Source organism: Periplaneta americana, chromosome 6 (assembly GCF_040183065.1).
Source record: "Periplaneta americana isolate PAMFEO1 chromosome 6, P.americana_PAMFEO1_priV1, whole genome shotgun sequence".
Classification (NCBI taxonomy): Eukaryota; Metazoa; Arthropoda; class Insecta; order Blattodea; family Blattidae; genus Periplaneta; species Periplaneta americana.
Window position 1 is genome coordinate 142,201,273 of NC_091122.1, and position 14,688 is coordinate 142,215,960.

The 14,688-nt window shown below is 33.0% G+C and overlaps 1 protein-coding gene and 1 long non-coding RNA gene across 2 annotated transcripts in view; one reads left to right on the forward strand and one right to left on the reverse strand.

The window, feature by feature from the left end:
• The window catches only part of LOC138701862 (protein yellow-like), a 118,836-nt gene extending 110,177 nt beyond the window's left edge, over positions 1 to 8,659 (reverse strand). Inside the window, exon 1 of the mRNA XM_069829193.1 lies at positions 8,513 to 8,659. The gene's annotated coding sequence lies outside the window, so the exon portion shown is untranslated. The remainder of the gene's footprint in view (positions 1 to 8,512) is intronic.
• Positions 1 to 14,688, forward strand: part of LOC138701865 (uncharacterized) — a 173,149-nt gene that overhangs the window by 93,788 nt on the left and 64,673 nt on the right. The window lies entirely within an intron of this gene.

Genomic DNA, 14,688 nt, shown 5'->3' on the forward strand with positions numbered 1-14,688 from the left:
TGTATTCTCGTATTAGTATATTAACTGTATATTATATCTCAAGTAAATTAATCGTCGAATTTATCTCGAACAGTTTATGTCTTATAAACTGTATATATTCCCTTATGTTTTCTATTGGGTTATTTTTACGACGCTGTATCAACATCTAGGCTATTTAGCGTCTGAATAAAATGAAGGTGATAATGCTGGTGAAATGAGTCCGGGGTCTAGCACCGAAAGTTACCCAGCATTTGCTCGTATTGGGTTGAGGGAAAACCCCGGAAAAAACCTCAACCAGGTAACTTGCCCCTACCGGGATTCGAACCTGGGCCACCTGGTTTCGCGGCCAGACGCACTGACCGTTACTCCACAGGTGTGGACTCCCTTATGTTATGCAACTGATTTTAATTATATGTAATTTTCTATTTTATTTTATATTCTCCTTATACAATCAACTCCGGATATAGTGGACCTATGCGGACTTGCATATTTCGTTCACTATATCCGAAGTTCACTATATCCCAAGTGTCTCTCACCTAACCTTAAAAGACAGAAATAAATGAAATTGTGAACAAGAAAATAAAATATTTAATTTTTGTTGAATGTATTACTCTGTATACTGTTACTCACAGTTGATTTACTTAAACTATGCTGTCGATCCAAGTCCGCTTGCGAAAGATCACTTCAATGTCACATTATTCGCCTTATCTTCCAAATAAAACACTTTACGCTTCGACGTTTTTATACAGTATATTGACTGTTGGAACACTAGATCAGGTAGAAAACGACAAACGCCGTTATGCTGTGACTGCGTACTCAGCCTTGGAATTTCCCGGGTCACTTAATGGAAACTGGGAGAGGATTGATGGAGTTTGAAAGCCATCGAAATCTTACCTACATTTATGCTCTGGACATAATTATTGTCCGTCCTCTTTTAATAAAAGAAGGAAATTTCATTTTCCGTTGTTTCGATGCTATCAATCATAATGGAAATATTTCTGAGAACAAAAGACAACCCTTTGACGGTGGAGGATTAGGAATAACAGTAGAGTGGAGTGCCTGAGAACAGAATGTCAACCCTTCGACGGTGGAGTGAGGCATTGCCTGGATTTACAGTACAGCTCATTGTCTAGGAATCACTGATCCTACTTTTGTCCTTTGACTAAAGGAGTAAGAAACTTAGAATGTTGTTCTCAACACATTCTTTCAATTTTGTACAAGAAGGTCTGACTTCAAATAAGAATTTATCAGGATACAAGGTTCACTATTACCGAAGCGAGGGTTCACTATAAACGGAAATATTAATGTACTTTTTAATGCATGCAGGTCGGGACCAACGATTTAGATTCACTATAGCCGAATGTTCACTATAACCGAGTTCACTATATCCAAAGTTGACTGTATTCTGAATAGTTAGCGTTTTGAGTATTTTTTTCCAAATTAAACCGTTTAGCCATGAACTTAAATTGAATAATTGCGAAAATCGTTAAAATAAATTTTGCAACATAGCGGACTGTCTCGTGTCATCGACTGAGTACAACAGATGGGGAAGGGAAGGTGAGAGATAGGTGGCTTCGCTACCTAGAGTTATTGCAGTAGCAGTGATGTTGCCAAATGCGTCATAGAAACATAACGATTTCCTCTAAAACAATGAATGTTGGAGGAAAAAACTTATTTAGATTTTTCAAATCTCTCCTCACGATCTATTACGAGTTTCATTTTGGTGCAGAGGATACCATCCATTCTGTATACGTTTGCTTTTAAAATGGATGTGGTTGTGGGCAACTACCAAACTTAGATACGATAAGCGACCGCAGTTATGATAAGAGCAAGGCATTTATTTCCTCTTGCTTTGATATATTGTAGCATGATATACTAAATGATTATATTCAATTAAACGTCGTGCTGTTTCGTGAATTAAAGCGAAATTTGTACTTTGAGTTTTGCGTTCGAAGAAAAGAGACTGGAGAGGTACCTAAACTAAACTTCATAAGGAACATCTTATTGATTTTGAAATCTATGAATATTCTATAAATCCTATTTCCACTTTAATCCACAATTGTAGAGTATGGTCCCAAAACTTGCTCAGTCCATTTGGTCATTTTTATTATTTATACATATAAATGATTTTTTTAGACGTGTATCATTACAATTTAAGCTTCTTTTCTCCCAGAACAACGCCAGTCCTTGTCTAAAAGTTTGTGTTATTGTGCATGTCACTTCAAAACTCGCTCAGTCTGTAGACCGGTAAATAAAAGACTATTTCAGTCCTTTCATAAAAATGGACTAAAAGCGTTTTGTGATCGCACTCTTCAATTATATTTTATATGTAGTTTTCCTAATACTAGACTGACATTGCAGGAAAATAATTTTACTATGAAGCAATCTGTAGTTACTTTCGATAGCTGTGACATTTACTAACAGGTGAAGATAGTCTATTATACAATTGACACAATAATAGGAGAGCAATAATAATTGAAACGATTCGATTTGAGAAAACAAGCCTTTGATTGCAACATTTTATGTCGGTCATTTGGTCATTTAAATTTTTTTTTTTACGATAGTGCGTAAAGTTGCATTTTACCCACTTTTATCAGTGCGTAAAATGATCTTTTAAAATACTAGTTCGTAAAAAAGTAAGTAATCATTTTACGCACTGTTATTCATTTTACGTACTCCCAAAGAAAATGTAATATTCAATGTACAAACTTTATTCAATAAGAAATTAATAAATTACCTCGATATTTCATGACGTAAATATTACAACGCAAATAAGTAACACATTTAACATTCATTACATTTTAGCCCATATTATCCTGAATTTGCATGTAGTAGGCCCTATCATTGTAATAAGATTAATCATTCAACTGTTTCGTGATCGTGAATAAAACAGGCTGTAATTCAATCGCGATCTTTTAACCCCTGCAACTTGCTTAGCCTCGTTTCAAAAACTATACAGTCCTGCCAAAAAGAGAACCTTTACGAATTTGTATTGTAAATAAATATTAACTATGCCTATTATATACGAGTAGGCCTATAACTAAGCACACAAACACACATACACACTATTCTATAATTTATTGTACAATAATAAATAACAAATATATATTATTTACAACATATGATTAATTTAAATTAATTATATTCTGTTGTCTGAAAGTTAGAAAAATATTTCAGTTACATACTTTTGTGTACATTATTGTTGATTCGTAACGATTTATTTCTTTTTATATATTTTTTCTTTCTTTAATTGCGTGTGGGACTGTTGTGCACTTGACAATTTATTTCCTCTTAATGTCATACTACTTCTGCGTGACATTCAAGAGGTCTATGTCTTTTATGGTCTCATTCTTTTGTGTTTCAATCTATTTGAATGAAGCAATTTTAATTGTTGATATCATTATATACATTGATTCCTAGCTTATCAAGAAATTATATCGGTGGTAACCGAGTCATACTGATTGCTGTTACCTTGTATCATTTTGTACAATTATTCAGAAATAATACCAGTGAATATTTAATAATATTGATATTTGTCATGTTAATGTATTTATGTTTATAGCTGAATTAAACTAAATACTGACGGAATGACAACTATAACTGCATATGCTATCTAAGATAATTGAGTTTTACACTTGAGATAAATAGCACCAGCATTCAGTTAACTTTCTTTTTCTCAATGTTATTACAGTATTACAATGGAAAACATGTTATTTGTGAGAAATTTTCAGCTTTCTTCTTAATTACTGTCCAGAAAAGGTATTTTATAGATTACTTAATTTTTGTAGTTCTTTTTATCAAAGTGCAATATGTGAAGAACATCTACTAAAATATTTCTGTGCAATATTAATTATTCTAAATAAATTCAAAATACTTTCAGTTTTTTAAAGCTATCTGAACTGCTACTGCTACTACTATTAAAACTACTGTTATTACGTTTATAACTACTGCGTTCATGAAATATTTTGTAAATTTATCACGTAATGTACTCAATTAAAATAGACCTAAATGTTTTGTTGCATAATGAGACTTACAGTATATCAAAATATGTTGTGATTCAGGTGATAGTGTTTTCGATTACAAAACTAAGCGACTCGGATTCGATTTCTGATAGTGAAATTATTTTTCGTTCTTCCATAGGGATAAGATGTATGTTCTACATTTTGTATTTTGTTTTCTCTTATCTCAAACGATATTCTTGCGTCACACTGACCACATAGTCATGGTTCATGCTACATGTGAAATTCTAGTGTTGGTTCACGAGCCTCAGAAAGGGAAAAATTAAGATCATAGTCTTCAATTATAGAACATAGATGATGATGATGATGATGACATGAAACATTGTATATTGCATACTTATGAACATAGGTGCAGATACTTACTGCGTTTTGTTTTCTTACTTCCATATAAATATTCCATAGATGTCTCTGAATGAGTTCAAATAATGGTATTGCTATTCTACGAAACATTGACCAAAGGAAGGTTTCACTTTGCTGAGTAAAACATCCGGTAAGTTATTCTGAATACTATTTACGTACTACATCTTAACGTTATCTCTTAAAATAACTAGAATTTCATTTAAATACATATAAATATCAAGTCAATACCTTTCACAAATCCTGTAGCTTTATATTAAACTTAGGAAATTCCACATGGGCATGACAAGAGAAACTCATTTGTACCACCACTCAACTCATATTGCAGAAGCTCTCACATAATCCAGCTCCCAATATATCCGTATCACAATTAAATATACCATCAACCAAATGTATCTTTGTTTTAGCTCTTATATCGTCAACTTCCAATATATTTGAGACATCATTAAAATATCCTAAACAGGTCTAAACGAAACAAACCTGGATTTAGCAATTACATTATCCAGTCTCTGACTTCCAATATTCTTGTACAATCATTCAGGATATCGCAAATCAAAACAACCTGCGACTTCGCTCTTGCATCATCCAGTCCCGAAATTTTGGATATACACATTCAAACAAAGCAATGTTTTAGCTCTTATATTATTCAGCTCCCAACTTCCAAGATACTTAGATACTTTTACATTCATTCAAGATACCGTCAATCAAACAAAGCTATCATTAAGCTCTTACATCATCTAGTCCCCAAATTCCGAAATACTTGCATAATCATTTAAGATACCGTCAATAAAACAAACCAGTGATTTAACTCTTGTATCATTGAGTCCCGAACTTCCGATATACTTCTACAATCACTAAAGATATCGTCAGTCAAACAAAGCTGTCATTTACTCTTACTTCATTCAGTTCCAGAATTCTGAGATACTTGTACAGACCCAGAAAAAAAAGAGCCGCCTAATTTTACTAAGTTCCAGATAGTACAATGAATTGTGCATGTGCAGTAAACAAAAGCGTCTAAATGTAAGCTATTTGTGGACAGTTTTTCGAAGCTTGTTACCTACATTTAGGACTGCTATCAAGACTCGGCACACATTTTATTTCCGCATCTGTACTATCATTCAAGATATCGTCAATCTAACAAACCTGTGATTTAGCTCTTATATCATTCAGTCTCCAACTTCCGAAATACTTGTACATTCATTCAAGATGCCATAAACCAAACAAAGCTGTAGTTTAGCTCTTACATTATATATTTAGTAGATTTATTTCTACTGGCAGAGTTAAGGCCATAAAGCCTTCTCTTCCACTCAACCAATATAAGAACAATAGCAAATATAAAAATGGCAGAAATACAGGAACAATATAGGCCTACAATTAATAATAATAATAATAATAATAATAATAATAATAATAATAATAATGATAATAATAATAATAATAACAAAATGGAAACAAGTTTAGTTACATGTAATTCTAAGAATCAAACAATTACGTATTGTGAATCGAAGTAATTGTTAAAATAATAAAGAAAATTTATATATTAAAAATAAAAATAATCCATTAGAAAATATATGTTTTAGGAAAACTCACATTCTAAGCAGTCTAGCTGACAACCGGGTTTAGAAATTAGTAGGGAGTTCAAATGACGAGAAATTGAAACGGTGAATGATGAAGAGTATCGGGAAGTGTTATGATGAGAATAGTCCCCAAATTCTGAAATACTTGTACAATCATTCAAGATACCGTCAAAATAATTTTAAAGCACAAATAAAACTTGTTAAGTACACCAAAAATTATATAATGTAAAATTAAGAGAAAGTGAAAGAATAAAAGTCAAACCCTGTGGTTTAGCTCTTACATCATTCAGTCCTCAACTTCCGATTTACTTGTACAATCATTCAAGAGACCGTCAGTCAAACTAAGCTGTCATTTAGCTCTTACATCGTTCAATCCATAACTTCCGAGATACTTGTGCTATCATTAAAGATAATGACAATCAAACGCACGTGTGATTTAGTTCTTACATCATTCAGTCCCCAACTTCCGATATACTTGTACAATCATTCAAGATACCGTCAGTCAAATAAAGCTGTCATTTAGCTCTTACATCGTTCAATCCACAACTTTCGAGATACTTGTGCTATCATTAAAGATAATTGCAATCAAACGCACGTATGACTTAGCTCTTACATCATTCAGTCCCCAACTTCTGATATACTTGTACAATCATTCAAGATACCGTCAATCAAACAAAGCTGTCATTTAGCTCTTACTTCGTTCAAGCCACAACTTTCGAGATACTTGTGCTATCATTAAAGATAATGGCAATCAAACGCACGTGTGATTTAGCTCTTACATAATTCAGTCTCCAACTTCTGATATGCTTGTACAAAAATTCAAGATACCGTCAACCAAACAAAGCTGTCATTTAGTTCTTACATAATTCAGTCCATAACTTCCGAGATACAGTACTTGTGCTGTTATTAAATACAATCAAACGCACGCGTGATTTAGCTCTTATATCATTCAGTCCCTAACTTCCGATATACTTGTACAATCATTCAAGACACCGTCAACCAAACAAAGCTGTTATTTAGTTCTTACATCATTCAGTCCATAACTTTCGAGATACCGTACTTGTGCTGTTATTTAATACAATCAAACACACGTGTAATTTAGCTCTTATATCAATGAGTCCCTAACTTCCGGTACACTTGTACAATCATTCAAGATACCGTCAATAAAACAAAGCTGTCAGTTAGCTCTTACATCAGTCAGTCCATAACTCCCGAAATACCGTACTTGTGCTATTATTAAATACAATTAAACGCACGTGTGATTTAGCTCTTATATCATTCAGTCCATAATTTCCGATATACTTGTACAATCATTCAAGATACCGTCAGTCAAACAAAGCTGTCATTTAGCTCTTACATCATTCAATCCATAACCCCCGAGATACCGTACTTGTGCTATTATTAAATACAATTAAACGCACGTGTGATTTAGCTCTTATATCATTCAGTCCCTAATTTCCGATACACTTGTACAATCATTCGAGATACCGTCAGTCAAACAAAGCTATCATTTAGCTCTTACATTATTCAGTCCATAACTCCCGAGATACCGTACTTGTGCTGTTATTAAATACAATTAAACGCACGTGTGATTTAGCTCTTATATCATTCAGTCCCTAATTTCCGATATACTTGTACAATCATTCAAGATACCGTCAGTCAAACGAAGCTGTCATTTAGCTCTTACGTCATTCAGTCCATAACTTCCGAGATACCGTACTTGTGCTATTATTAAATACAATCAAACGCACGTGGGATTTAGCTCATATATCATTCAGTCCCTAACTTTCGATACACATGTACAATCATTCAAGATACCGTCAACCAAACAAAGCTGTCATTTAGCTCGTATATCATTAAGTCCATAACTTCCGAGATACCATATTGTGCTATTATTATATACAATCAAACGCACGTATAATTTAACTCTTATATTATCTAACTCCAAAGTCGGATATATCTATGCCATCGTTAAGTTAAGTAAAAAATAATTGTGATTTAGCTCCTATATTACCCAATCTCCAACTTCCAATATATATAATTAACGGTACCGGCAACCAAGTACTGTGCATCTCAAAATGCTCTGTCAATTATGCGACTGTCTCAGAGCTCGCCAGCTGACAGACATTTTTTGTCCTCTTCTTCAGTCTTTTGCCTGGTGAACCCACTAGTCTGTCTCTATAAAATACCTGTCAGTCCAATGTATCTCAATGAGTGAGTGTGTGTGTGTATTCCGGCCGGTTAAGCACGCAGAGAAAGGCTGACGTATTTGAATGAAAGGCGAAATGTAGCGGTATGAGGAAGGAACGGCGTGCCGGCTATGTAACCGCGACGTAGACCCGAGGGCAGGGAACGCAGTTTTCTTGCCGCTTCTTTTGGAGATGCTGTTCGGCAATTGTGTCTCTGTTGCGGTTAGACGAGGTACACCTTCTGTTCCAGGATTCGAACTGGCGACTGCGGTGACTGCGCATGTCGGTCAGTCCAGGACAACTTTTCCCTCGGACAGCCTGCTCTGGGCTTGAGGTCGTCGCATAGTGCAAATGTGCCTACCAGTAAGTGTTAAGTGAAGTAGTGACATACCTGCGAGTGAAGTCTGCTGGAGAGCCCTCGGTGCGTGAAGCGGATGACACCGTGTCGGTGAACGCGAGCCAACTGCTGGAGTTTCGCGCCCCTGGTAAATAGACACACTGGCCGCTTTGTGGTCGGGTGGGGTAACACTCAGGAGGGGAGAGGTACTACGGAAAACTCTCTCGGTTGTGGGTGTACAGACTGAGAAGAAAGTTTGTCTTATTTTTAAGACTTGCTTTATTTAATCGAATCAAGTGTTTAAGGTCAGGAAGTGGAATTAATGCCGGTGACCGCAGGGCAAGTGAGGAACTGGGAACGAATAATCCTTATTGCGCAACACAGGCCTTGACAAAGGCGGTTTTAAAGGTCAGAACTCCGGATTCCAATGCGGGAAAAAACAAACTCGTAAGTTTTACATTAACATGTCTTACTACTTAGTTTCTGCACAAGTATTATTACATATTATATTACGCAAAATGTACAAGCTCAAAAATGATTTTTTACATTTTCTGTTCTTCTCTTATAATCCTTTTCGTTGCTAATTATAGGCTATCTCCATTTTTACTTTTTACGCCGACGTTATTTTTATTTTCCTAAGGAATTTTCTTCCTCTTCTTCTTCTTCTTACTAAACATGTTTAAACATTTTATCTTTTTCTTTAAGAAGATTTAAGTTTTTTTTGATACGTATTTTATATAATGGATACAATAATTTAATAAAAATAACTATTGAATTTTTTCTTCTTCTTGCTAAACGTGTTTAATAACTTTATCATATTTCTTTAAGAAGAGTTAAGTTTTTTGATACATATTTTATGCATTGGATATAGTAATTTAATAAAAATAACTATTTAATTTTTTCTTCTTTTTGCTAAACGTGTTTAAAACTTTACCTTATTTCTTTAAGAAGATTCAAGTTTTTTGATACGTATTTTATACATTGGATATAGTAATTTAATAAAAATAACTATTTAATTTTTTCTTCTTTTTGCTGAACGTGTTAAAAAACTTTACCTTATTTCTTTAAGAAGATTCAAGTTTTTTGATACGTATTTTATACATTGGCTATAGTAATTTAATAAAAATAACTATTTAATTTTTTCTTCTTTTTGCTGAACGTGTTTAAAAACTTTACCTTATTTCTTTAAGAAGATTCAAGTTTTTTGATACGTATTTTATACATTGACTATAGTAATTTAATAAAAATAACTATTTAATTTTTTCTTCTTTTTGCTGAACGTGTTTAAAAACTTTACCTTATTTCTTTAAGAAGATTCAAGTTTTTTGATACGTATTTTATACATTGGCTATAGTAATTTAATAAAAATAACTATTTAATTTTTTCTTCTTTTTGCTGAACGTGTTTAAAAACTTTACCATATTTCTTTAAGAAGATTCAAGTTTTTTGATACGTATTTTATACATTGGCTATAGTAATTTAATAAAAATAACTATTTAATTTTTTCTTCTTTTTGCTGAACGTGTTTAAAAGCTTTACCTTATTTCTTTAAGAAGATTCAAGTTTTTTGATACATATTTTATACATTGGATATAGTAATTTAATAAAAATAACTATTTAATTTTTTCTTCTTTTTGCTAAACGTGTTTAAAACTTTACCTTATTTCTTTAAGAAGATTCAAGTTTTTTGATACGTATTTTATACATTGGCTATAGTAATTTAATAAAAATAACTATTTAATTTTTTCTTCTTTTTGCTGAACGTGTTTAAAAACTTTACCTTATTTCTTTAAGAAGATTCAAGTTTTTTGATACATATTTTATACATTGGATATAGTAATTTAATAAAAATAACTATTTAATTTTTTCTTCTTTTTGCTAAACGTGTTTAAAACTTTACCTTATTTCTTTAAGAAGATTCAAGTTTTTTGATACGTATTTTATACATTGGCTATAGTAATTTAATAAAAATAACTATTTAATTTTTTCTTCTTTTTGCTGAACGTGTTTAAAAACTTTACCTTATTTCTTTAAGAAGATTCAAGTTTTTTGATACGTATTTTATACATTGGCTATAGTAATTTAATAAAAATAACTATTCAATTTTTTCTTCTTTTTGCTGAACGTGTTTAAAAACTTTACCTTATTTCTTTAAGAAGATTCAAGTTTTTTGATACATATTTTATACATTGGCTACAGTAATTTAATAAAAATAACTATTTAATTTTTTTCTTTTTTTTGCTAAACGTGTTTAAAAACTTTACCTTATTTCTTTAAGAAGATTAAAGATTTTTGATACATATTTTATACATTGGATATAGTAATTTAATAAAAATAACTATTTAATTTTTTCTTCTTTTTGCTAAACGTGTTTAATAACTTCATCTTCTTTCTTTAAGAAGATTTAAGTTTTTTTATACGTATTTTATACAATGGATACAGTAATTTATTAAAAATAACTATTTAATTTTTTCTTCTTCTTGCTAAAGCTGTTCAATAACTTTATCTTCTTTCCTTAAGAAGATTTTAGTTTTCTTGATACGTATTTTATACAGTGAATACAGTAATTTCATAAAAACAACTATTTTTGTACACTTTGTTCAGTTGCACTTCAATTTGGTCATATGTAAGCATTCTACTCTTCAGCTTCCAATTCATCATTATCAGCAACAGCTGTGTCATATAGCGTTATCAATAATATCAAATTGAGAAAATTCGAGCGAGAGTACGTTGCTTGTTCATCGATGTTTTGTAGTGCCCTGTTCTTAATTAATATAACTTTTTAGTAGTTATTTCAAACATTGTTCTTTTCGGAGATGTTGAAACTAACCTGAGACATCCTCACGCTAGAACTTTTGTACCATGAAGTTTGTACGACTTCGGTCAGTCACCTGATTCAATACAGATCATATAAAAGTCACACATCATTGAGGATTCGAGTCATGATCACAAGTTCTTATGGTTTCGTCTTAGCGTCACTGGAAATCATGGTGGGATTTTATTAGTAGTAATAAGAGCATTTTGTATAGGGCTGTAATATTCTGAATCACTATAAAAGTTATATTATTAAATATTATAAATTACGTCTTGCTCGACGATATTATCTCCAATTTATTGAATATCTAATTGACTATTTTTGTATAAAAATGGTTTTCAGGAACATTTTGCTATTCTTACAGCAAATTAATATTATTACTGAATTTTTTTATTATTATTGATTTATTCTGATTAAATTTCAAATGACAAATGACTGTAGTAAACAAGTCTTCTTGGCAACACATAACTATCTAGGATACAATAGATGCATTAGCAGACTTGTATCGATAACATCATTCTATTATATAACAAAATGAATATTATTATCGGTTGCAAACTTAAGTTAAGATGTTGGATTTTACCTCGAAACGCGGTGAACGTAAGCTTTCATTGTTATGAGTTTCCGAATTGATTAAAGTTGCAACATTTGCTACCAAGCTGACAATATCTAACAGATGTTTCGTTATGTTCTTGTACATTTGAAGAATTCCCCAAAGCCAACTCCTGGATCTCCTCTAAAAAGTGTCTTTCGTCCTCGGAATACATCAATGCCATCAAGATGTCTTGCAACGTCACCGCAGTGAGATCTGTCCCTGGCAGAACCTTCAGTACTACCCGTTATCGCCATCCCGGCTGCAGCGAGACTGAAACACTTGGCCACGTACTGGGGTTCTGCGTAACAACAGACACCATCGTGTCCGTACAGCAATTGCCAACCTGCTAAGAAACAGAGGCTGGGAAGTACATGAGGAGATTCATTGTGTGTCTGAAGATGATTCTCATAGAAGAGTCGATATAATTGCCATCAATAGAAGAACCCAGAAAGCGATGGTCTTAAACCCTACGATTTGCTTTGAACGAGACACAAATCAAGCACTGCAGATTAATGATGACAAGCGAGCTAAATATGTACCTTGCCTTCCATACCTCAGTGAAAAATATGGCATTTCGCTTTACAACTGGGATGTTGCAGGCTTACTATTTGGAGCGAGGGGTTGTTTACCAAAATTTACATGTGATATTCTTAAATCCTTTAAAATTCCCTTTTAAGAGGTTCAGAAGATTGTAATGGAAATTCTGAAGGCCTCTCTTCAAATTTTACACTACCATCTATATATTAACACGTAAATTTTTGTTTCAATGTACAAATCTAATCCATATTTTGCCCGTTTCATTTCCCTTTATCTTTTATGTTTGTTAATTCCGGATCCCAGTGGTCAACCTCACTTGAGGACGGATGATTTTAAATCTTAGTAGTAATTCCTAAAAAAACTAAGGATTTTCGGACATGTTTATATATACTTTTTTCTTGTTTTGTTGTGAGGAACATGCCCTCAAGGTTTGTCAAAATATTTCTAAAACAACCTGTATAAGTTTATCTGACTTGATTGAGAAATTCTGATTTATAAATTCAATAACCAGAACACTTTTAAGACTGAATGGATGCTGTATCTGACTAACCCGCGGTGCATTTCCTGGAATTGAACTAATTTGATCGTTGCACCAACTGGAACAATCGAAAGGTTTCTTTAGCCTTACCCGGAAGGCTCTCGCCTAACTGAATTATGGTATTACGATATATAATTATTGAAACTACTTAATATTATCACTTGTCAGCTCTGGTGTGCAGCGTATGAATCAATATACCGTATTATGTGTTCCAGTAAGAGAAATTAAAATTTCTGCGGTCATGTCATTTTCTCCTAATATCGAATGCCGGCTGTGTTTCTTGTTTACCAGACGCGTGATGGACGATATAAGGTTTGAAGTGCACGTTTTACAAAGTATGAAATGGGTCGCTTGTTAACTGAAGTATTCACTAGGAACGCGAACAAACGATCTTCTCACAAACGAGCTCCAACGTCTTAAACAATTCCTACGTATCCTTGTTATACTCAAAGGCTGTTTTCGACGCTGGAGTGGTTATCACTAGGGAGCGGATTTTTAAGTTTTTAGAAAGACCATTTTAGGTTTTTGGAATAGGTGAAATAGATTTTTTTAGGTTTTATGTCTAACCTGTGAAAGGGGTTGCAAAAACTACCAGATTGTTGAGAATGTACCCTTACAGTTATTTTTAAATAGTACATTATGCAACGAGCCTATAATGATAGTAATTAAGATGCGAGTACGTTTGTTTATGAAACGAGCGCAAGCGAGTTTCATAATTTTCATAAGAGCATCTTAATTACCATTATAGGCAAGTTTCATACGACTTTTAATGCTCGACCATATTTCTAACTTGAAATTATTCAGAAGTATTCATTTTATTTGTATCTGACTGAAGATCGGAAGTGACCTTGTGCATAGCTTGTATATTGTGAGATGTGCGCAGACGCGAAAGTATTGATTTTTTCCGAGGAACAATAATGTCATTGACCTTGATGTAATGTAAAGAATAACATGAACTAATTTTGATATAACCTGGAAATTGATTTAGAATTGAAAAACGAGATGACAAATTGAATTTATTTGAATATTATTTACAATTAACGCTAATTATTATAGTAACAGAACATAACCTTCTGCGACAGTATTGGATTTCCAGCCTCCGTGACGTTTCCCTCGTCTTTCGATTGCATATCCGAGAATAATCGAAAACCTGAACTTTAATGAATAGGTGTACTTTAATGACATGCATTAAAGGACTGCTACCAGGTGTATAATTACTACATTTCGGCATGGTCGAACATAAAAATAAATATATACCGCCATTTCCCATAACTATGGTCCTGGAACACAACTTTGGTCCACGATACAACCATTCAAATTTTGTACTCCATAACGTAGTAGGGTAAAGTTGCCTATTTCCGTGATAGCCTTAATCCCGTGATACTTTTTTAAAATTGAATGTCAGTCAAAGCTTTGCCGTTCGACCATAGCGCCAGAAAGATTGCATATTTCGCCTACTTTTGAGACATCGATAAACTTCCTAGCAAGATACCCAACCCCGTGACATTCAATGAAAAAACGTATCACGGAATTAGGCAACTTTACCTTACCTCTTTTATCTATATTTTTGCTGTACTGTAGTTGGAAGTCAAGTCACAGCAGCAGCTATCTACGAACGGTCTATGTTACTTATATAATGTTCTTTTAATGGTTGTATTGTGGACCATAGTTGTGTTCCAGGACCGTAGTTATGGGAAATGATGGTATTTATTAAGGCAACGTGGGCCACGAAACTGACTTTTTCA